Source organism: Mesocricetus auratus, unplaced genomic scaffold (assembly GCF_017639785.1).
Source record: "Mesocricetus auratus isolate SY011 unplaced genomic scaffold, BCM_Maur_2.0 Super-Scaffold_6723, whole genome shotgun sequence".
Classification (NCBI taxonomy): Eukaryota; Metazoa; Chordata; class Mammalia; order Rodentia; family Cricetidae; genus Mesocricetus; species Mesocricetus auratus.
Genome location: NW_024429183.1, coordinates 2,980,617 through 3,004,411, shown reverse-complemented (window position 1 = coordinate 3,004,411; position 23,795 = coordinate 2,980,617). Strand labels below are relative to the sequence as shown.

Genomic DNA, 23,795 nt, shown 5'->3' with positions numbered 1-23,795 from the left:
GCTCTCATCAGGAAGGCAGGAGGTCACACCTGCACTGGGCAGTCGTGGTTTTCAGAATCTCTAACTCAGGGCCAGCTTCACTGAAGCAGGACTGGGGTCATCCTTGGGCTAACAACAGCATTCTCACATTTACACCCAAGCCACAAACTACCTGTGTGCACAGGTGACTTACTCAACACACACACATATAAAGCACACGTATATACACCATACACTGACACACAGGCACCTGTGACCCAGAACATGGAGACTTGCCTGTTCTGACAGAGTGCAGCTGGTGCGTGCTGGCCTCTGTGGCAGGTCATTTCTGGAGCATCGGCAGTCTGGAGGGCTGAAGTAACTGAGTATTGAGCTGTGTGGTCTAACCTGAACTGGGACACTGGGAAAACAAGGCTCTACCAATTCTAACTTCAGGAGGTGAAATTACAAATAGCTGGGTGAGACAGCGCCTCCCAGAGATCTTAGCACTTGGGAGGCTGAGGCTGGAGAATTGCTTAGAGTTTGGCAAACAAAGCTGGCCAAATAACAAAAGCAGATTAGCAAACAAACAAGCATGGAACCAGAAGCAACTCGATTTTGCAGAGTAGATAGAGCCCTCTCCCCTAACCCCTGCGCAGTGGTGTGTGCCCTTCCTGGTGTGCAGGGATACAGCTAAGGCCTTCAGAGTGTGGCTTTTGTGCCCTGCAGCCTGGAATTTAAAGTGATTCAGATTTTTGTGTCTGCAGCATTATAGAAGGAACTTGAGACCGTGTACACTCTAGACTGGGCCTGTGGGCACCAGTGGCCTTGCTGTGTGTCCTCGTGCTCTCTGAGGGGACACTGTGTTTCTGTGTGTGCTGTGGGGTACACAGGCTTCAAGCATCACAGCAAACTCTCCATCCATGTACACCTGTCCTGAGTCAAGAGGGGCGTTCAGACTTTTAGGGATTTTTCTTCTCGACTTTTGTCCTGGAAGGAAGCCTCTTCATTGGACGCTCAGGCCTTCTTTTCATCGGCCTTAGTACCCTGCCTCATGAGGCTTCTTGAATCAGATCCTCACAGGTTGTGTCCCCTCAGCCACTGGAGGTCGGCTGCTGTGGGCAGGAGCACTCGTGCTGCTGCTCTGAGGCTCCGGTTGTTGTATAGGGAGAGTCATTTTGTTCATGGTGCAGCTGCCGGAGCCGGAACTCCTGTGATCAGCCTCAGTGAAACTCATTCAGTCACCGAAAAAGAAGTCATGAAAGTAGAGAGAGAAGCAGGTGGCAAGGGTCAGTGCAAATGAAAGGGGACAAGACAGGGTGACAGAAGTAAACATGACCAACGTATGTTACATACGGTAGTGCAAATGTCATTACGAAACCCATTGTGGTATATCATCAATGCATACTAGTAAAACCATGAAAAACAGCAAAGTAAAACTTAACATAAATGATACCTCACTGGGTCAGTACGGGGGAAGACTGATCAGAACATTGCATCCAGTTTTATGACCGTTTACTTCAAGTGTGTGTGTGTGTGTGTGTGTGTGTGTGTGTGTGTGTGTGTATGTGTGTGTATGTCTGCGTGTCTGTGTGTACTGTACTATGCTTGGGTGGGTGTGCTTACAATAGCATGGAGTCCTGGAAAATGAACAACACTGGACCGGACGCAGGACACACATCAGAGCAGACATGCCCAGGTGGCGTTGGCGATGGATCATTCTGACTATACGCTAAACACGAAACGCCCTGCAAGAGCAGACGGCTTATCTAGTCCGATGTTGCTCCCATTATGAAATTTTGAATTTGTGCCATTTCCTGTGATGAGAGCTTCCACAGGGGTGACAGGGGCAAATCTATTTTGGATTCTCCCTTCAAAACCTCCCGGTATCATGGAGATCAACTGGCACAAACAGAGCCCTGAGAGTCTCTTTCACAGAAAGCCAGAGCGTCTATCAATGGGGCACATGCGAGCCAGGCGGAAGGCTCCGCCAATGGCCATTCCATCAACTTTGGCAGGTGTATACACTATGCCTTTGATCTCGGAGGTTTGCCGAATTTAGATGACATAACCCGTGTTTGGTTATCTTTCTCCAAGGTAGAAGGGACGTAAGCAGATATCCACTTTTGCAAGATAAAATTAGCACCCCTTTGCTGGAAGACAAACATCACTGGCAGGAAAACCTTGATTAAAGTACAAAGCAGACAGGAGTACTGGGCTGTCCCCTCTGAGCAAACCCCCTATTTATAGTGATAGGAAATAGTATTGGTCTGACATAGGGCAGCGAGCCGAAGTCACCCACCACAGCCCGAAAGGCATGGCTCCATATTGCACATTCTAGAAAGTTACTCTTGGATTTAATTCATAAAGGTCCAGTTTGGGGTTTGGGAAAGAAAGGAGAAAGGGTGTCATGATGGACATTAAACCAGAGAAAGGGGTTCCACCAGTCTTGGCTCCTGTTCCCACATTCCAGGGCTGTTTGGAACAGCTATGCCATTTGTTGGCTGCACAGATTAGCAGAGGAGACAAGTGCAGGTAAAACCCATGTCTGCCCACCCTGGTGTGGGGCTGGGTCCCAGAGGGAGTGCCCTGTGGCAATTCCATCCAGGGCACGGGGACCTGCTTTTCACACACCTACCTCTCACCTTGACTGCTAGGCTTCAGAACCATGGACAAACCCACTGCCCTGCAACATCTGGTCTGGGAAGATAAAAATGATTTGGACCTCCTTTACTTCCCTTCGGAAGCCAGACGCAGGGTTCCGGTTCCCACCGTCAACAGTAACTCCCTTCCCACACAACCTATATTATTTCATTGGGAAAATAGCCCACCTCATCTATGTTTCTGTTTCCCAAATCAACTCACATTAAAATCATGATTTGATAAACAGGAGGGAGAGAGAACTTGTATGCAATTTGTATGTTGAAATTTAATATGGACTTCATTTTGCCTCCCCCCACCCTTTTTGAGGCAGGGTTTTGCTGTCTTACTATGGCTGACCTAGAACCAGCTGTGTAGACCGGGCTAATCTTTAACTCACAGAGAGCCACCTGCCTCTGCACCACCACACCAGACTTGATTTTATTTTGAATAACACCTTCCTAAGCCTTGCTTGGCTTTGTCGTAGTCTATGTGCAGCAACTTCACAGTGTCTCTTCTCTCAAGACCTCTGAGGTCTCAGCACGGGGCAGATCAAGACAAACCTTGCAGTGATCATGGTGTTCTTATGACTATGTGGAAAATTCACAATGCTCCCCCAAACCATAGGGAAATCCAACATGGAGTGCAGGGCTCCTTGTAAAGCAGATTTTTAGAAAGATGTCTATTCACTTTCCTGGTTAATCTCCCATTAATTTATCTTGTGAGTGGTTTCTAGTTTGTACAGCTCTGGGCTGTGTTCCTTATAACACAGGCTTCTCTTTTTTTGCCTCGTAACTTTTTAGAATCAAATTTTTACTTATTTACTAGAAATTGCAGAGCACATGGATCTTGGAGGGGCTTGGTGAGATCTTCAGCCTGGCCACTGTGAACTGGAAGAGCCATTAAGATGGGGCCTGTACATGGGAGGCCGAGACAGGCAGATCTTTGTGAGTTCAAAGCCAGCCAGGTCTACAGAGTGAGTTCCAGGATAGGCTCCAGATCTACAGAGAGAAACCCTGTCTCCAACCCCCACCCCCACCCCAAAAAAAAGATGGGACCTGCTACTTGAACATTCCACTCTTGGATGAAAAGGTGCCATTGAGGGATCCAGATCTGAGCCCTAACTTTACAGCACCTGAGGCCTAGGTGAGCCCCTGACCTCCTCAAACTTCAGTTCAGCGGGGACAAATTGGCAGCATGTCCTGTGCAGACATCATTAGCCAATCTGGGTGCTGCCAGTCCTGAAGGAGCACTGCCGACACCCCTCCTCCCAAGTGTTCTTACGTTCAGAGACGGGAGCCAGCTGACAAGAGGAGAGGGTTGTTTTAAGATCAACCTGGGTGGCTCTATGGTACAGGGAAGTGTGGACTCATCTGACACTCTGTTCTAGAATACCCTGCCCCACCACAGGCATCATGTTTGTGGGCCCATGGCTCCATACACATGTGAGCCTCAGCCCTGGGCTGAGGGGATCCTGAGAGCCTATAGCCCTCACTTTGCTCCTGAGCAGGTGGGTGTCAGGAGGGGATATATATGCACAGGGAGTCTCTCTCTCTCTCTCTCTCTCTCTCTCTCTCTCTCTCTCTTTCTGTGTGTGTGTGTATTACTGTTTCTTTCTACTTTTTAGAGTCTACTCCAATTTAGTTGAAATACGTCTCCCAACGTCTCCACAAATAATTGGCCTTTCATCGCTCTCATGTACAAAGCTGCCTGACCCCCAAAGAAATCACCGCAATGGGAGAAAAGTCTTTACACCCAATCTACTTCTCAGAATGTGTTCAGGAAGTTTCCTTAAGTTCACAGCAAGGACCTCGGGGTCATCCCCACCCCACTTTGACCTTTGTGTATTGTCTGGGTGATGGTCCTTTACGTCTCCTATGGGCTTCTTAATAAGTGTCGGGAGGGGCTGCAGAGTTCAGTAGGTGAAAGTGCCTAACACTCGTGTAAGAAGATGGGTTTGGTCAAATGGGCAGCTGCAACCCCTGTGTGTGTGTGGCAGGGGGTGGGGGGACACATAGGAGGATTGCTGTGACTTGGTGGCCACTGACTGAATTCCAGGCTCAGTGAGAGACTAAGGTGGAGGGTGAGAGGGGACACCGGGTAAAGGAGAGAGAGAGATAGCAGAGAAAGATGTACCAGACAGGAAAGGGGTGGCCCATTCTGTCGGAGGGTTTGGCTTGGGGCTTTAAATATAGGAACAAACTGGTGCTGGGAAGGGTGTACTTGCTTACATTGATGGCTGAGGATTTTATTCAGCAATAAAAGGAAGAAAGTAGAGGGTGAACTAGGGAAACGTATCCAGAAGCATGAAGCAATTTGCCCAGGGTTGCCTGGCAAAGGGGCAACGAACAAAAACACACACGTAAAAATAATTTTCCTAGAGTAGTGGGTCACCCCAACATTGCCCCACCATGCCGCTATTTCTGTCCATTGTGGGCTGGCTTTCCAATTTTTAAAAGCAAGTTCTCACTCTCTGCACCATCACGTGTTTCCCTTTTACTGTCTGGGTAGATAGCAACACATTTTCTGAGAATAGGAGATGTCCCCTTAGGCTGTCACTATCGTCCTATTATGTTTAGGGAACTGGGATCTGGAGAGGGCAAGCAACTGAACTGAGCAGCACTGCCCATAGGAGACAGAAGTAGGATTTGGTTCTGGATTGCCCAGCACTGTCCATAGGAGACAGAAGTAGGGTTTGGTTCTGGGATTTCCAGACATCATCTCTCAAGCCCCCTGCCCCTGCTTCCTGGTCTCAGTGTCAGAACCCCAGCTGGCTGTGAGGAGAGCCCCAGGCCTGCCTGGGAGCTGGCCACAGGATATGCGCTGTTTATTATTCCTGGGGCTCACTGCTCAGCCTCCATATAATGCTGGAAGAGGCTGGGCAGAAGGACTTTGTAGAAAGTGGAAAAGAGTTTTGTGTCCAAACAGACATGATGGAAGCCAATGGATGGATGGAGTGGGATGGCCAAGAGCTCATCAGGTCCCTGTGTCATTCAGTGATGCTGTGTCAGGACCTGGTTCCCAGGATGATGCCGTGAGACTTGGGGCTGACTGTGGGGGTGCTGGTAAGTTCCCCTGGGGAGGACTGGAGCATGGGGTGTGGTGCCCACCCCCAATTGGCACTTGATGGCATCTGATGCCAGCAGATTCAGTTAGCCTGGGTGAGCCCCAATGCTAGGGTATGCTCCAGCACTGCCCCTGCAGCTTAGCCAATGGGGGCATCCAAGAACTCACCCACAGTTCCCAGCTTGGTTCCAGAGGCAAGACCTGTGGCCATGTATCTTTGATGACAGCTACTAGTGGAGGCCACTGCCACTGAGACCTCACAGATGGTCATCCCAGACTCAGTGTGGCACAGGGACTCGCCCAGGAAGTAGAATGTTCTGGCTTTAGCTACAACTATCAAACTCCTGTCACCACATCCTGGGGGCATAGTCACCCCCTTCCTGCCTTATAGCCTTTGTCAAGATCCGGCAGTCTGGTCTTTGCCTCAGTTTCCCTAGCTACAAAATGAAGAACATGGCGGACCCCGTGCAGTAGGGCTGTTGTGTCAAGTGAGCTTCTCTACACACCACAGGCTAACCTTCCATGAGGCTGTGAGGAACTGCTAATTTTCCTCCATCTGTCCTGGTGATAAGAATGGACAGTGATATCGGCACCAATGTCTCCAGAGTGGGAGACAACTTTCACCTACACCTATGGTTTCATATTTACCTGAGAAGTGCTAAGCTACCAGCATTTTCAACTGGCTTCTGCCCGCTTCCTGTCCAGAATCAAGGCTGTCGCTAGCAGAAATCACATTACCAGAATAAAGTCCCACCTGCTGCCTTCCCCCACCACTGACATGAAGTCGGGGGGGCTCCTCCATGCTACTGATGTCTAGGGGCCAAAACTGCAGACAGAAGCACAGTATGGTTGGTACCCCCAACCCCGTATTCTAAAGCAAAAAGAGACCACCTTCTGTCCAGCCTGGAGCAGGAGGCAAGGGGAGAAGCCAGAATCATTTTTCAAAGTCCATCTGTCTGTCTGTCCTTCCATTTCAGTTATGGTCACAGAGCAGGAGTCTGAGACTACTTGTTGCTGAGTATACGGAGCTGTTGATGGCTTCAAGTGAACAGAAATGGAATTTTCACCAGTTCTACAACAAGCAGGGCTTCCATGTTGTTGTGGAGGAATAGGGCCGAGCCCAGGAGCCCAAAGCACGTGAATAAGAGAACTACAACCCAACTGAGCTTTTGCCTAAACCCTGACAGGCTGCCTGCTAGCTAAAAAGTCCCCAGGAGCAGAGCCCTGCATATGTGGCGTGAGACGCCCGTGAACCCCTGGACTCCGTGAACCCCTGGACTCTGCTAATTGGGGTGCTCTTCTGTCTCCAGGATGTCCTGCTCTTTGTCTGAGTTGAAGAGATAAGGAGGGAGCTGGGCCGCTCTGAGCAGCCCTTGCTGGACAGGCCTTATGTGCTGGCTCCAGGTTCCCGCTGTGAGCAAGAATTGCCATCCATTTCCTCAGAAAACTCTGGGGGGCTGTGTCCAGGAAAATGTGGGGAGGCAGGAGCTCCTCTCAACTCAGGCTGGAAATACCGGAGTGAGTGGCAGGTCACCGTTCCTTCACTGGGCAAGTTTTTTTCCATAAGATACTGACAGGGTCCCTCTGTGGGATTGAGATACACCTTCATCCATCTCCCAAATCAAGTCGGTACTAGGAAATAAGAGTCTTTGATTTCTAACAACCAGGGGTTAATTCGGGGTGCATTTGGAAGTTGTAGAAATCAAATCAAACCCACCCATCCCTGTCTGCTTACCACCAGGACTCGGAAAAACAATTAAAAGTTGAATAACGAAGCAACCTTTGTTTTCTAAGAATAAATAGTATTGAAAGAGAGGTGCTTGGAGGCTTTATGTTTTCAGTATTTACAGCCCCCTCATGTCTAACAGCCCAGACCCAAACCAATATACATCTCTGATCATGGAGTTTCCCCCTTATCCAGATATAAAAAGTATTATATGTTATATTGACTTTAGGGCTAAATCTTTCCCTTATAAGGTGTCTGACATAAATAGCTTTTATTGTGGAACTCTGGACTAGAAAGGACCCCCGTAGCTGTTAAGGGTCCCAGCTGCTGTTGTTATCATTGGAGACATTAAACTGCAATTCCTAACATCCAATATCAAATTTTAGCACAAATCCTATAAAACGTATCTTGTCAGAAAGTGCCAGAACCCCTAAGCTCTTTTCTGAGGAACAAATCGCAGCTGGCGCTTTGTCCGCGTGGACGGAGCACCAATTTATTGTGGCCTCTAGCTCAAGCAGCAAATTAATAGTCTCTGTTTTCTCCTCTGTTGCAGGGCTCGCTGGGGACCCGCAGGGTCTAGAAGGCCATGGACCAGGCCACTTGATGGGGTGACCAGCCTGCAGAACTGGGTCCAAGGCCTGGAGATAGGGCCCAGCACTAGGCATCTGAGGAATGAGGCTCGCAGGCCCTGGGGATTCTGCCTGCAGTGACAGCCCTAACATTAGCCAGAGCCCTCGACGCCTGGAGAAATGGCATTGCCCACCCTGAGAGAGAGAGGTAACGTTTATTTTTGTATTTTTTTCTCTCTCTCCCATACACGGAGCTTCGGAAGACCACCAAGTGTGGATCATTTTTTCCCCACCACGATGTACAATTCACATTTGTTAATCAAAAAAAAAATGCTTGAAGTCGCCTACCTAGACTTTTTTTTCTTAAACAGGAAACGGTTTTCAGATGTTTATATGTTAAGTAAGGCTACTAAATCTGTTTAGCTATTTACCCGGCCCTGGGTTTCACTGCTCCCTCCAATGTGCTAGCATAGCCTTCAGGGTTTTTTGGAGGGGGGTTGTTTTGTTTTGTTTTTAATCCTTGTAATTTACAATTTAAAAAAATCATCTTTCCATAGTCACCTGCTAGGCTGGGGCTCCGCAGCTCCAGCAGAGGTTAACTAAATGGAGCCGGCAATCGTGCCTTGGGCTTGTTTTTATGCCACGCAGCGTCAGGCTGATTTTCTTCACCTTCATTTAAAACAGCATCAGCCACACGGCCTCACGTAGTTTTTTGCTCGGCTGTGATCACACATTGCCTTCCGCCTGGGTGTCCCCTCTGGATTAAGACAGACGCAGGTGTGCGGGACACCGTAAAGACATGGTCTTTGCTTAAAACCGTTTCCTCCACGTCGGTGCAGCCGCTAAGGAGGCGGGGCACCGCAGAGCTGGGCAGCCACAGTCCTGAGCCGGCGGCTGCTGTGAGCCGGCGTCTGTGAATACAAGTTTTTGTTTTATTGCGGGATATCCCCCCCTTGCCCCAGGGCTAGTAATTTTCAACAATCACGCTAGTTCCCGTGCCTACGATGGCAAATCAATTTTTTTTTATGTTGGGGAGAGATGTGTATTTAGAGCCCAGGGAGAGAGGAACACATGCAAGGAGAGGTTGAAATCTTTTTTTTTTTTAAAGGGAATTTGTTAGCATTCAGATCTTTGGCTTAAAAGACTTAAATTATGCCATTTGCCACGGCGGCATCAAATGGCCCCTGCACTCTAGCTCACTGCAATCAGCCACATGCTTTCTGTCTGCGGATCTTTCGAGGGAGGCAAAAGATAGCTCTTCCATTTCATTAAGGGTAGAAAATAGGGAAAAGAGCCCCGCTAAGGCTAAATGAGCTTTTACCATCAGCGGAGCACCCCCGAAATCGGTAGGAAAGTTGTTTCTAAAAATGAAAACAGAAATAAAGCCTCATCCTCCATCCCTGTGGGCACCCATGCTTCCACGCATTGGATTTTTCTCGAGTGTCAGTAGTATCTGAGGGAAAGTCGGGACAACACAAAAATGGATATACAAGAAATAGTCAAACTCCTTTAAATGTTGGTGAGCTCAGAATGACAAAAAAAAATTAAATATGTTTCTGTAACCAAACTAAAAAGACCACATTTAAACCCCAGAGTCTCTTTTGAGGCTTGCTTGGGCTTTCAGGAAACTGTGCTAAATAATCTTGAAGTCACCTGCGGGCAAAGCCGCAGAGGTGACAGGACTCTGGTCTCCAAAGGGTTCCTGAAAGCCGAATGCCAACCAGGATCCCCGTGGGAGTTGGGGAGCAAGCCGCCTTCCCCAGATGCCTTGTTCAAGCTGGTTGGCAGGGCTGGGTGGGAAGCCCTGGAAGTCAGGGATGCCATTCTGTTCCATGATGTTACAAACATGATTGGAAATTAAGGGAAGAAACCAGCCTGGATTGGCAGCTGAGCGATTTCCCCTGTGGGGCTAGTGCAGCCATACTGGGCCAGTGTGGCTGTTGAGACCCTGTCCTAAAATAACAGGGGAGGAACCTACTTTGGACCAGCACATTTTATTTTTAAATGTCTTTTGGACTCGCCAACTGTTAAGGTCTGTCCGATTGCGGAGATGTTTCCCAAGCCAACACCTGGGCGCTGTAAATCACTTCAAGGTAAACACGTCAGGTCAGGACATGGGCTCAGACAGCCGGCGGGGTGGCACTCTCCAGCAATAACTGCTGCTTTCACCAGAACACACACCCCTGTGGGAGCAGAGCCCCCATGCAGGGGTTGCCAAGATAAGGTCAGAGTCCCTCCACTCTCCACCATCGCCCAGGCGGTTCACCCGGAGCTGCACCAGGGAGGGTTGTCAGTTTGTCTGGTGTCTGTGGGGTTAAGGATGGCTTTATGGACCCCCTCAACAGGGAAGCCTGCTATTTGTGAAGGCAGCATGAAGAGATAAAAACGCAAGGTTTGTTTTCTAATATTGCATTAGTTAAGTTATCAAATTTAACACCAGTAACCAAAAAAAAAATCCAAAACAAAACTAGTGAACTGTCCCTGAAGTCTACACGTTGAAGCGAATTTTCTTTTCTTTCTTTCCTTCCTTTTTTTAAAACATAGTGGACTGAAATTTAAAATAAAACTTCCTTCCTTTCCCCTTCTTAGAGCCTTAACTGGTGCCGAATGGCCATCCACAGTTGTTTAGACAGTTGTCACAAAAATATCCCCATGGGGAAAAAGTGGAGGGTGGGTTGACAGCAGGATATATTACCCGCCAAAATCACCTCTTTATTGCGAATTTCTTCACATTTTGATGTTGTGTTTTTTTAAATCTCACTCTAATTATCTGGCCATAGTAGTTTTTAAAATTATATTTTCTGTCTTTAGTCAGATAGATGTGAGGACGACCACATAAACATCATGAAAGCCTGGGGCAGCTGTTGCTCATGGCCCGCCAGCCGGCCGTGTTCCCTTTCCTCCCGAGAGCCGCCCTGCCTTGGGACTCACCCATCTCCAAAGAAAAATAACCCAGAGAAATTAGCCCTCGGCTGGAAACGAAGTGGGGATCAGATGATTGCTGATCGGAGCAAATGTTTAAATCGAATGAGTCAAACGGGACATTATTAAATAAAGCGTGTTTAAATTTTCTCAAGCAGCAAGCTCACTGGAAGACTGTTTTAAACCCGATATTAAGGATCCGGCTGCCTGTGTGTCTCAAGCTTTGTCCGTGTGCAGGGAAATATGCTCTTGACAGTGGTCAAAAGCACACAGCCTGCTCCTCTGCAGGAGTATTTTCCTCTGGGCATAAAATAAAGGCAGAAAGGCTTCTAGGCAACTAATGAAACTGTTAGTGTGGCATAATAAATGGAAGGCAAGTGGCCCGTGTTTTCTTGCTTATTCTTAAGACACAGTGCGGTGTTGCTGAGGCAGGGACGTGGGTGACGAGCAGGGGCTGAGAACTCTGTGTGGGGTAATGTTTTCCCACCTTGGAGCAGGGGATAGTAAGTGACCCCAGCTGTCATCAAACCCACGCCAGCCCCTAATGGATGCCCCCATATTTACATTTTGAATTTTATTTGCAAGATCTCAGATGTGAGGGCTCAAAACAGGAAAGTCGTGTGGGCTCCATCCAAACCCTGGCTCTTTTGCCACATCTGTGAACTTGTTGGATTCGTGTGGTTTATGGGGCCAGATGGGAGCTAGGGTCTGGGGTCTTTACCAAGGCCGGGAAGGTTGGGGCCCATCACTCCGATGCCGGTGGTCACTTTCCTAGGCCAGGGAGATTGCTAGTGTGTGCCCGTAGTGAGTGCCTGTCCCCGGGTACCTTTTCCACACCAGAGTCTTCTGACTGACTGCAGGGTCCAGCTGAGAACTGTTCTTTGGACCTTCAACATGAAGTGGAGGGCACATCCACACTGTAGAGGAGTTTGCCACGTAGGAAAATAGTCACTATGGCTTCCTTCATTCTTAATTAAAACATAAAATGTGGTGTGTGTGTGTGTGTGTGTGGTGTGTGTGTGTGTGTGTGTGGTGTATGTATGTGTGTGTGTGTGTGGTGTATGTATGTGTGTGTGTGTGTGTGTGGTGTATGTATGTGTGTGTGTGGTGTATGTATGTGTGTGTGTGTGTGTGGTGTATGTATGTGTGTGTGTGTTGTATGTGTGTGTGTGTGGTGTATCTATGTGTGGTGTGTATGTGTATGTGTGTGTGTGTGTGGTGTGCACACACATGTCATGGCTCTGGTGTGGATGTCAGAGCACAGCCTGCGGGGACGGTTTTCTCTTTCCACTTTGGGTTCTAGGATCAGACTCAGGTTGTCTGGCTTGCAGCAAGCACCCCTATCTGTTGAGCCGTCTCCCCAGCCTGCTGTCTCATTCCATCCTTTAAAAATGTCCTTGGAATACCAGGTGCTTCAAAAACACAAGGTGACACTTTTACTCATCTCGTTATGATTTTTGTCAAATGAAAACCACACCCTGCAGGAAGTGCAGGCCCCACAGACCCATCCTGACAGATTTCCCAGGAAAATGTTACACAAGCTTCTTTCCCAGCAATGGCCGATCACCCTGCAGAATCCCTGCTGGAACCTTAACCCTCTTCCAACACACGGAAGATTAATTTGCTTTTCTGTTCAAACTCATGGAGACCCAGCATGATCCCTTCCTGTGAAGACACAGGTTGTCAGTTAAACCCCAGTTGACAGAGGCTCAGATACCAGGGGACAACTCAGCTGAAAGCAGTGAGGTGCAGGGGGACTCTGGAGCGCCCTCTAGGGGCCAGGTGTATTTTAGGCACATTGGAGGGTCACCTGTCACCTGTGGAGAGTATCTTAGCCTGCTTGATATCTTGACAACAGATACCACTAACCTCTCATGCCTATCGGAGACACTGTGACCCTTAAGAATGGCTTTGAGCAGAATACCGGGGACATCAACTCCAGCTGCAATTCCGACATAGGGAAAAATCCCTGGCTCGAAGTGGGGTCCTGGTTCCTTATCTTCCTTGCTGGCTAGCATTCCTTCTGTGCTTCACTGTGAAGGTCCTTTCCAGGCAGAAGGGACAGCGGAAGGGTTGGCAGCATGCCTGTCACCCCACTCTCCTTCCTCCATTTAGAAGGCCTGAGCCGCTGCAATCAATCAATACACGGGAGCCTGGTTTTCGTTCGGCAATGGATGGCAGCAATCTTACACCTCAGGGCATCAAAGCCTGCAGGGCTGGCTCTGCAGCCTGCCTGGGACCCGAGGAGACTGGGGGAGAGAAGGAGGGGGCAGGTCTCTGAGGGAGGGAGGTGGGGGAGATAGCTGAGGGGCTGGGAAACTGGGGAGAGGCCAGCGGGGCTGAGAGCAGCCCCCCGGGCTGGGCGGGGGTGGGATCAAGGGAGCCCTGCTTTCCAGATAGTATGAGGAGAAGAAAGGGTGGGAGGGGGCTTCGAGGAAGATGGGACTCTGTGATCTCCACCCCAGCACCATTTGGCATCTCACCTCCCCAGGAGCCTGCTCTGTCTCAGCTGCCTCTGTGGAGCCCCAACCCTGCTGGGCCTCTCTTCCTTGCCCATACCCACACTGTGGACAGCTTTCACAGTTGAGGGTCTGCCTGGGGCCTGTGCTCCAGCGAGTCTGAAGACCTTGACAGCTTCCATGCCCCCCACACACCCCAGATGTGGCCAGGAGAGCACAGAGAGGCAGCCTGGAGCCAGGACTTCGACACTCAAGCTTATACTTATCTTCAGTGCCCGCCTCAGCCTGCTTGCTAAGGCCGTGGCTTCCTCCCCTCTAAAGATGCCTGTCTGGCCTGGGCCTGTCCGGAGCTAGTGGCACAGCAGGTGGCCAGAATGCCCACCTCCTCATTCTAGGCATGGGACACGATAGTCTGCATTTGACCTTGGGAAAGCAGGACGGCCCTCCCAGTGAGGGGTGTCTGTCCAAGGTGACTGCTCTGCTCTACAGTCCTCAGTGGTCATGGCAGAAGGGACCCTCTGTGTCCCTCCCCTGTCCAAAACCCCTTGTGACCATGACTATCCTGCTCTGTGCCTTTCCTGTAAGTCACAACCTTAGCAGGGCTGGTCAGGCATTCAGAAGCTAGTGAATGGGGCTGTATTAGAGGGTCACAGTTTTGAGTGTTTCTCTGTGGCCAGACATTTTTTGTGTCCATTTTACAGATGGAGTTTGTGAGGCCCAGGTGGCCTGTGACAAGACACACATCTTGAAAGCCCCAGAACTTGTCTTCAGCTTATGGGGCTCCTGTGCTCTGCAGGCGCCAGCAGAGAGCGTGGTGCAGGGTACAAATGCTTTCTTGGGTGGAGTGGTCAGAGCTGCAGGCCATTGCTTCATTTTTGGGGCCTCTTTTCCTTCCTGAAGCCCAAGTCCCTTCTACCACCAGCCAGCTCACACTGCAAACACCTAGCTGTGTGGCTGATGACACCTCTTTTCCTGAAGGGCTGAGATCTGCGTTCTCAGGGATGACAAGGAACAATCTGGAAATGCCAAGTCAGCCCTTGCTGGGACAGAGCTCGAGGCCTGAGGCACGAAGAGGCTGAGCAGGTGTAGGGAGGAGTGGCGTTCTACACCTCTGGAAAAGCATAAAGGTTTCTCTTAGAGTGGTAGGAAGAGATACAAGGGACCTGGCAGTCTCAGGGTGACTGAAGGACAGATGCCTCTGTGTTTTGCTCCGTGGGTGTGGACTCTGTAGAGCCAGGGTCCAGATGAGGCTCCACACCTGCCTCAGTGCTCAGGAATGGGGGCCGATAGGAGACCCTAACACCCTCTATGTCCCTCAGACACCACCTGTGTCTCCTCCCCTCAGAAGGGTGACCAAGAGGGTTAAGTGACTTACTGCTGGATGCCCAGCCCACAGCCTTCTAGAACTTTCTGCAGTTGTAAGAACAACAACAAAAGAGTTAAATAGCAGAAGTGTGACATCGTCAAGCTGCAGACACAACACCAAAGCTTTAGTGGTGGCATCATTCACTAGTGGCCCGTCCCCTATGGAGTTGTGTAATGAACTCTGGTGGGGTGACTCCGCACTGACCATTAGTCTCCCTGCTTCCCAGCAAGATGGAGATACTGTTACTACTATATATTCTTATTTTGGCTTCTGCAAAATATAGTTTTGCTTTTCTAAAATGATTATGAGATTACTACCGATCTGCATGCAGTTTTGAGAAACAACACAGGGAAATCCTCTGACATAATTTGCCCCAGTGACACCTCTCATAGCTACAACACCAAGTCCTGGCCAGGATGCTGACAGCATCCACCCGTTTCATGCTGCGAATGTTTGCTGCTTCTGCCCTGAGCCTCACATACAGTTGCACCCTTGAGAGCATGCTCTGTGAAGCTGCAGTTTTGTCGATTGGGCTCATGTACCCACAATGCCCGATGCAGGAGCTTTTAGTGGACTTTATTTACCTACATTTTATGTATTTATTCTTGTACTGAGGCTTTCCCAGGGTGTCACACTTCCTAGGCGAGCGCTCTGTCCCCAACCCTTCGCAACTTTCTAAGTGGAGGAGCAATGATGTTTTCTTACAGAGCCGCATCACCTTTCTGGGGCATTTATTTAGGAATCTGTGCCATGTGTGTGGTGCTCCCATGTGCAGGGTAGGGCTGTGGGTGGAGCTCAGTCCCAGTGTCTGCACTTACTCCCCAGGTACCCCTGGGAAGCCAGCAATGTGCCCGCACTCTGCCCTGCCTTCCCAACCTCTGTGGTTTCTCTGGCCCCATGGTGGCCTGTGATCTTTCAACAGTTAAGAGCCTTCCTAATAAGAGATTTGAGAGCAATTTGCATGGCTTGGCTGAGGCCAGGTTTCTGGAGCACCAAGCATAAAGCTGCTGCTAATTCTGCCGACGTGAAATAACAAACAGCTTCGCACCCTCCTTTGTTCTGTGGACTAATGAAAACCATGGCAGCCCAGCCCAGGAAGCTGAGGACTCAGAGGGCACAAGGAAAGCTCTGCATGGGCCGCCTGCCACCGGACAGTGGGGAACTGCCCATGACTCTCCTTAAATAAAAGACAACTGCCCTTTCAGAGTGACTGTCTCAGCTCCTCTAGCGAGGTCTCTGGAGCCCAAGTCCACCAGGTGGCCCTGTCATTAGAATTCAGTAGCACTGGACTGAGCATCGGACTCTGTTTACAGAGCCACTCATCTGGGCATTCACAAAACCCTGGGTGGATCCACAGCACAAACTGGGCCGGGTGGATGACTCTGCTAACCCCAGGTGGAGTCGGGAGAACCAAATGTCCTAGGTCAGCCTCAGCTACACAGTGAAGTTAAAGTGTCAGCTTTGGTTACACTAGACTTTGTCTCAAAAGAACAAAAAACAAAACAAAACAACAAAAACAAAACAAAACCAAAAAACAACCAACCAACCAGCAGTGAAAACAATAATGTAGTAGACAACAAACCTAAAGACTGTTTTGTTTTCATTTTCATTGGATACATAGTTATGTTGTTGTTTGATTCCTTTTTACTTCTAAGACCATAGAAAGGTTTTTAAATATTGATTTAAAGTTAAAGTGAACTGATTTAAAAAAGAGAATGAGATGGCTCAGTGATTAAGAAAATGCAGAGGATCAGGATTTGATTTCCAGCATCCACATGGTTCACAAACATCCTTGACTACAGTTCCAGGGTATCTGATGCCCTCCTCTGACCTCCCTGGGCACCAAGCATGTATGTAGTACACATATACATGCAGACAAAAACCCACACTAAAGATAAAACAAATAAATCTAATAAAAGTTTTTAAAGTATGAAGATAAACAAGAAGGGATGGCCAAAAAAAAAAACCAGTTTTGATGAACCTGCGATGATAGGGTCTCAGAAATGCTGATCAGGATTGCACACTTGGAGAAACTGAGGCACACAGAGCGTGTGAGGGCCAATTCGCCTAGAGATGGACAGTAGCCAGTATTAGAGTGTCACAAGGTGGTCTTGGAAGGGCTGCAGCCAGACAAGTCAGGCAGAATTGAACTCAGAGCCCTGGGCAGCTTCTCTCCCTGAGGATGGAAGTCAAACCACTATCCAATTCATGCATAAACTATTCCCCCTCCTTCATGCTTAGGAAAGGATGGAGTAACCCAGAGCTGATTATCTGGGGGAGGGGGTGCACCAAGAAGGATTTAGGGGATGGTGATATGGCTCAGTGGGTAAAACACTTGATGTGCAAACTTGATGATGCAAGTTTGATCCCTGGGACCCAACTAAAGGTGGATAGAGAGAACTGATTCCACAGAGTTATCACCACACTAGTCATGGTGTGTGTCACACCCTCCTAATAATAATTTAAAAGTAAATCATTATGCTTTAGAATCAGTTTCTGTTTGCTTTTTGAGATGCTCTCGTTATAAAGTCAGGCTATCTCTGAACTCACTATATATAGCTCAGGCTGGCCTCAAACTCAAGGCAATCTTTCTGCTTCAACCTCTAAGCTCTAGATTAGAGGCATGTATTCTCTCGTGAACTATTTTCATTTTCAGAAACATTTTTAAAACTGAAAATCCATACCTGTGGTGGAAACAAAGAAGGCAAAGTCCAGAGCAGGCAGGGAACTCTGCCCTGGGCCAAGCTGCAAAGTCCAGAGAGGGCAGGGAACTCTGCCTTGGGCCAAGCTGCAGCACAAGGCTCCTAGGCGAATGCAATTCAGTGTCTGCTGGCTGTTGGCTTTCCTGTTCGGCAGACTATGCCCCATGACCACACACTTAAACTGTTCCTGTATCCACCTTAATAATACAGTCTCCTGCATAGACCCTTACACATGCATCTGTGTGGACCCTCCCTCTGCTCCGATCCATAAATCCTAGCTAGGGCAGCCTCATCACAGGGAGTGGACCTTGGGGAGCTCCTGGCACACATAGCCAAATCATGCCTCGGAGAGGCTGTAAATTTGGTAGTGCGTCTATGAGCGAAACCTGAAAACACTCTTTCCTCTGTGACTTCACCAACACTGGGAATTATGACTTTTAACCATTTATTTTTTGGCCAGTTGAAGGACCAGGGAATTCCATTCACCAATTTGGTTTGGAAATAACTCGCCTTATATCCTAGTTCCCCATCTTGCCCCTTTGGGGGCCCGAAAGCAGTGTTCACTATGTTAATGAGAAATGGGTACTCATTCAGCGAGGGGTCCAACAGTTCCCCTACAGTTCTTGGGGCTTGAGGTTGGACTTTACCTCTGTCACCTCTTCTTGCATCCGTTGGAGGGCCTGGTCAGGAGCAGGGGCGGGGAAGGAGGCCTTCAGAGATGGCTGGAAGAAGGCTTACAAATCCCTGGGCGGATCAGCAAGCAGCTAGACTTAAACAGAGCTCTGGGCCCCGAGGAATGGCTACTCTGCTGTTGTGGCCAGGAGGTAACCAGTGTGGGGAGCCTGACCCTTCTGCCTGTAAGACAAAAGGACCCAAGCCTGGTGATAGGGGATTTGAGGAGCAGGGCACCAGGCAGCAGGTGTTGTCAGTGGTCGGAGCTGCACCCTTGCAACCTTGAATTGTCTAGAAAACTCAACCAGAACTGCTTGTTCAGCTGACCCTGGTGTCCATTTCCTGTTGGCAGGAGTTTAGTAGTGAATAATGTTTTTGACTGGTAAGAAATATGAACACACCTTAGAGTAATTATCTTTAAGTGTATAGCTCAATGGCATTCTGTGTCCTATTTCTAGAACTTCGCCAGCATCCAAAGGACACCTGGGACCCAACAGCCACCATTTCTCATCCTCCCCCCTCCCTCTGGCCCCGGAAACCACTGAACTGTCTCTGCACTATGGATTTGCCTGCTCTGGACATCTTATGTAAATGGAATTACTCAATATGTGGTTTTTCTGCATCTGGCTTCCCTCACTTCCCACGGCCTTCACAGGTTCATTTGGGTGACAATCCATTCCTCCTTCCCCTTGCTCCATGTAACAAACAGACCACATGCTGTCTGTCTACCGTGGATGGGCAGCTTTGCCTGTTGTGGGCAGTGCCAATACCAGGGACAATTGTGCACATGGTTTTCCTGAATTCTGCCTGTGGTTCAAATATATGGTGAAATACCATACCCTAAGTTTGCTCTGGGTTTCTAGTAGGGGACAGGTGATAGCCTGGTCCCCAGTAGCTGCCATTCCCCACTCTCACTGTTGGTACAGGATAGGAGGGGCTCAGGTTGTTAGCTTAGGTTTATAGGAGAACACACCCTGCTTTTGAGTCTATGTTACAATCATAATGATGATGGTCAGCAGGGTCCCCAGAGAAGCTGTACAATCACCATCCCCAAGAGATTGTAGTCTCTTCAAGTTTACATGACATGCTTCCCAGGAGACCTGATACTTCTCCCAGCTTCAGTTTCCTGTCTTGAAAGTGAGGCTGCTGAGTCCCAGTTGAAGTGCTTAGTACATGGTGGGTACCCATGGGAGAACACCTTTGAGGTCCTTCCAGAAACCTGAGTGGGATGTTGTGGAGACTCTGCTTTGGGGGCTCTTGGTGCTGTGACAAAGCTGCAGCATGCTATTGACCCTGAATTGAATTAAGGGAGCAAAAGTAACGAGTTCCAGGTCCCTGAGGAAATGCCCAAAGTGGGGCATTGGAAGCAGGCTGGCCTGAAGCATCTCCCTGGCGGGCAAGCACATCTGGACCGCCCCACCCGCATCCCAGGCTGTCCAGGAGGGAGTGTCTGTGGCCACCTCATCGGGGACAGGCAGGCTGTGTATACAACCTTTCAAGGGCTAAATAAACGTCGTAATTTACTGAGAAAAGGCCTTTCAGGGCCACCTCTGGCTCCGAGGTCTCAGGACTTATGGGACAAAGCCAGCATCCATCTTCCTATGTGACATGTTCCTGTCAACAGTCACCCTAATGGGAACGGAGCTGGCTAGAGCAGCATGGCTGCCCCTCCTTGAGCCCTGCCCTTCTTGGGCATCAGAGAGAGGGGCCAGAGTGGGGGCCGAAAGCAGGAAGGCTTCAGGGAGGAGTCTCAGAAAAATCAGGGCTAGGGGAGGGGACATAGGGACGACTGAGGGCAGGGAGAGGGCTGTAATGGTGGGGGAAGCCACCCCCTCCCCAGCTGGCCTGCCAGCTCCCTGGGGCTTATGGGATCAGAGCCAGATGGCCCCTGGAGTCCAGGCTCCTGGATGACTCCAGAGCTGTCACACATCAAAGCCTGGCAGCCTGGGCTGGAATGCAGGGAGCCTGGGTGGGGAGTCCAGGCAGATGGCTCTGAGGACAACGACCACAAGACACTGCTGACCCAGCCAGAGGTCTGGTCCTGGCTGCCTGGTTCCCAGGGTGCTGTGGTTGTGGGTGCTGTCTGTCTAGCTCCTAGCAGTTAGCTCAGGCAATGCAGATGAGAATGCATCAGCTTACGAGGCTGCTGAGAGATCAAAGAGGATAAGGAGGGCGAATGTCCCAGCTCTGTAGAAGGTGTGAGTTACTGTATGGACAAGGCAGGGCTGCCCCATAGACACATAAATCAAGATGTACATGCCATTTAAACCTATCTAACAGTTGTGTTGTAAAAAGAAACAAAAAAAGCAGAATTGGGTCAGTGAGATGTCTCAGTGGGTACAGATGGCTGAGTGCTTGCTGTCAAACCTGTGGATGTGAGTTCTATCCCCAGCATCCACATGGTGGAAGGAGAGAAGCAATTACCTGTTAGCTATGCTATGACTCTCACAAGGGTACCACATGCACAGGAATCAATCAATCTCTCCATCAGTCAACGTGGAAAAGAGTATCAGGTGCTTTCCAGTACGCATTATTAGCAGGAAGCCCCTTGGGCAATTAGCAAGAAGGGATACAAATGGCCTCAGACACTGCCCTCCAATCAGGTCCCCAAGCCCTGTTTATTCACTGAAAGGCACTGTGCAGGGGCTCACACGTGGTGGCGCATGATCCCGGGACCAGATAGGCAAGGAGGAACTGCCACGGACCTTGGCAGCTGTGGCTCATGGTTAGGAAGCAAGCCAAGGACACCCAACTACATCTGTGGTAGTGGCAGGCAGGGATGACTTGCGCCTTTAATCCCAGCACTTGGGAAATACAGGCAGGTGGATCTCTGAGTTTGAGGCCAGCCTAGTCTACAGAGTGAGTTCCAGGACAGCCAGGGCTACACAGAGAAACCATGTCTTGAAAAATAGAAAAAGAAGACGATGATGTTGACGACGACAACGGTGATAAGTGTTATTATCTAGTAACACAGCAGGTAATGCTGGCAGTACCGCTGTGCACCCCTGACACCTGCCTCCAGTTCATAGGCGCAAACCCAAGGTACAGGGCATGTGAAGGTGGCACAGGACGGTGGGGATTGTTCCTGGAGTGCTGATATCTAGGCTCCATTGGCCATTCAGAGTCCACATCTGCACTCTGGGACCTTGGGCTGGGTTCAAATTCAAGATTTGTCACTTACTGGTTTTGTAATCTTGGATAAATCTCTTGATTGGCTTCTGTGTAGCCTCAGTGTCCTCATCCATGAAGTGAGCTAATTGCACTCAAGTTTCTTGTTGCTGTGACCAAAGTCTGACAAAAGGCATTTAAGGAAGGAAGGGTTTAACTGGCTCTCAGATCTGGTGGGGTAGGCATGGCAGCAGGAGCATTAGGCTGCTGGTCACATGATATCCACAGTCAGGAAGCAGAGAGAGATGAACGCTGGTGCTCAGCTCGCCTTCTCCTGTTTATTTGGTCCAGGACCCAGCCCAGGGAGTGGTGCCACCCACAGTTAGGGTCTTGGTCACTCAGTGAACTTCTCTGGAAATGCCCTCAAAGCACAACATGCCCACATCCAACCTTCTGACCTGGAGATGTGTTTATTAGGAAGAGAGTTGTTGTAGAGATGATTTATTGATTTTATATTATTATTATTGAGGCAAGGTGTCACTATGTTGCCCTGGCTGTCCTGGAACATACTGTGTAAACCAGGCTGGTCTGGACTCACAGAGATCTTCCTACATCTGTCCCAAGTGCTGGGACTAAAGATGTACACCACCACTCTCTGTCTGGTTTAGGACCTTGATGAGACAATCCAAGATTAAGGATACTGACTGATGTCCTACCAGAGGAGTGAAGAGGGCACAGAATCAGTAAAAAATCTTTATGGCAATGGAGGCTAAACATGGAGTGATGTGTCCACAAGCCAAGGGACACCTGGTATACCTGGAGGCTGAAGGAGGTCTCTTGAGCATTTAAGGGGACACAGTTGGCTACACTGAACTTTAAATGGCTGCTTTGGGTTGCTTTGAGCTTATGGCATCCCTGGAAATGAACACAGGGACCTCTTCTACACACAAATTTGCACCCAATGCTGCTCCGTTAGATTCCAGTATGGACATTTCCACCTAACCTGAGCCAGTTAGGGCAGAGTCCTGTTGGTTTGTTTTCCTTTCAGTTTGTGAACTGGGAGGATGTGATGTGTCCTACCACTTTCCCTGATGGCCCCAAACCAGAGTTCTACATTGTAGTAAGTTATTAACATTGAGACAGCATACAAATAGCCCCAGTGTCTTTGTTTCTTATCTCTTACGATATGTAGGCTTCTGTGTCTACCACGGCCACCGTTAACAGTCACAGTCCCTCACCACAGGAACACATCCCCTTCCTCTTCTTGGCTTGTTTAAATTTTTTAAATTAATTTTTCTAGTATACAAAAGAGTTGTTAATTATATTTTTATACTTGGACACCTGTCACCCTCCTTGTCCTCTCTTTCTTCCTTTCCCCAAGTCCTCCTCCTCTCCACCCTCAAAATATCTATCTATCTATCTATCTATCTATCTATCTATCTATCTATCATCTATCTATATCTATATACATATCTATATCTATATAGGTATATACACATAAACATACACTGTATGAGATAAATCAAGCGGTATTTGTCTCTCTTTTAAGAACCTTTGTCTGCTTGTTTTGGCTATGCATGTCCTGGGTGCAGTGCCCAGGGAAACCAGAAGACGGCATCCGATCCTCTGGAGCTGGTGTTACAAGTAACTGTGAGTCACCATGTGAATGCTGGAAACTGAACCTGGGTCATCTGCAAGAGCAGCATGTGTTCTTAACCACCGAGCCCTCTCTCCAGACCCAGGTGTTAGCCTTTCTTTCCCTCTCTTATTCCCTCCTCCCCTCCCTTTGTCTACTTTCCTCACACGGTCCTCCTAATGCCATGCCATACATATTCAGATCTAGACTTTGTGTAAGAGACAATTCACGGTATCTCCTTCCTGAGCCTGGCTCACTCTGCCTAACACGAAGGTTTCCAGCGATGTCCCTTCCCCTGCAGACGACATCATTTCCTTCTTTGTGCCCGAGCAAGACTGCTTTGTGCGCCTGTACCACACTTTCTTCACCCATTCACCTGCCGATGGGCATCTAGGCTGACCTGCTTCCAGGCTGGACACAGTCACATTCCCTCCAGCAAAGAGCAAGGTCCCACTCCCTCATACCCCATCAGTGTTTGGTTTCTTATTAATCACCATTCTGACTTGGGAGAGATAGAATCTCAGTGAAGTTTTAATCCACACTTCCCTGATGGCTAAGGACCCAGAGGAGTTGTTAAAAATCTGATTTCTTCACTATTTAATGGGATTTATTTTTAATCGTGTAGATGTTGGTGTCTGTTATGTGTGTCTCATGTGTGTGGTATCTGTGGAGGTCTGAGGCGCTGGATCCTCTGAAGCTGAAGTTACAAGCAACTGCGAGCCACCTGACCTGGTCTGGGACCAGACTTGGTCCCGCGGTAGAGCAGTGTGTGTTCTAACTTCTGAGCCATCTCTCTGGTCCTATCTTTTGGGGGAGGCATATTTCTTCTCCTTGTTCCTGGAACCCCATGCCATGTCTGGCCTGGGCACACACAGACTGCCTGAATGCTGGGTGTAATTCACCCCATCTGAGCAGGAGGGAGGCCCTTGGCTGAGGGTCATGCAGCCCATCCCAGGACAAGCTGCTGGGGG

The 23,795-nt window shown here is 49.1% G+C and overlaps 1 long non-coding RNA gene across 1 annotated transcript; it reads left to right on the top strand.

Moving 5' to 3' along the window:
• The first annotated feature begins 5,472 nt into the window (after nt 1-5,472).
• On the top strand, nt 5,473-11,261 carry LOC110341439. The gene is made up of 3 exons (XR_002383392.2): nt 5,473-5,663; nt 7,944-8,167; nt 10,771-11,261. It is a non-coding gene; the product is annotated as an uncharacterized LOC110341439 (long non-coding RNA).
• The last annotated feature ends 12,534 nt before the right edge of the window (nt 11,262-23,795 follow it).